Source organism: Calidris pugnax, unplaced genomic scaffold (genome assembly GCF_001431845.1).
Source record: "Calidris pugnax isolate Ruff unplaced genomic scaffold, ASM143184v1 scaffold44, whole genome shotgun sequence".
Classification (NCBI taxonomy): Eukaryota; Metazoa; Chordata; class Aves; order Charadriiformes; family Scolopacidae; genus Calidris; species Calidris pugnax.
This window is the reverse complement of record NW_015094506.1, coordinates 7671713-7672888: the sequence shown is the minus strand read 5'-3', so window position 1 is coordinate 7672888 and position 1176 is coordinate 7671713.

The following is a 1176-nucleotide window of genomic DNA, read 5'->3' as shown; positions in this document are numbered from 1 at the left end:
AAGTACGGTGCACAGTCTGGAGTGGACGTGCTGTTCAGCTTCTCTTGGCAGCCCAGCCAAAGGAGGAGCCGTCCCATACCCCGCAGCCCTGGAGAAGCCTTCACCAAGCAACAGCCTCTGCGACCTCTTCCCCACGCTGGGGGACTGCACAAACATGCAACTTATTCTTGCCTGATCTGGACCGACCTTGAACGTGAACTCCCAGAGTGACAACAGGGACTGCACGAACACAAATGGCGACATGAGCTTTCAGCTCCACAGATAACAGCAGTGGCAACTGCAGATGCAGCCCTCCCTCTTGTCCAGTAGGGCTGAGGGGGCTGCCTTCTTGCATTAACATCTCTGCAGCACTGTGCCCAGCGCAGTGGAAGGGCAGTCCTAGGCTACCACACTGGGCATGAAGACTACTGTGGTTCTGCTATATGGCATTGAATATAAAGCCCAAATAGCTAATTTCCTTTATGAGGACCAGCTCTGTAAGGGCAAGACAGGGCAGAAGAAGGGGACGGGGAGTGAAGGGAAGGATATTACTGACTCTGGCCTCTGCCCATCACCAGATACTCTCTTGTAGCCTCCAGCAGTGACCACAGAAGAAAAGTTGCAGGTAACCAGGGAACAAGTGGGTTAATAAAAACAAACATACGTGACAAAACCAGCAAAATAAATACGCTTTCAGGATCAGTTCTACAAAAGAACCAGATGGCACTAAATACACCTCCTGTACTAAAAAAAGACCCACTGTTTCTCACAATCTGATAGTCTTGCAGTCCTAATCTCTTCATTCTTCTAATGCCTTATAAGAAAAAAAAAAAGAAGAAAAAAAAAAACCAGAAAAACAGTGCTCTTACTAAATAAAAAATTTACTCTGAGAGTGAACTGAGATTAAAAGCAGATATCTTCCAGGAGGCTCAAGAATATAAGGCAAATATTTCACATAGAAACATTGCCTTAAGCCCTGTCACCAAGATCCAGCGTGAGAGAGAGTGAGCAAAGAAGTGCAAGAAAGACTTGATTCCTTTCTTGGCTAATGTCAAGGTCATGCAAGGGTGACGGTGCCATGAAGCTCAGCAGACGCCAGCCCATGACCCAAGCAGGGCTGGTAACTGACCCAGCACAGGAACGTCAATGGTGCTTTACATGAACAAAACTGTCCTCGTGGGCTGGCGTGGCCCCGTG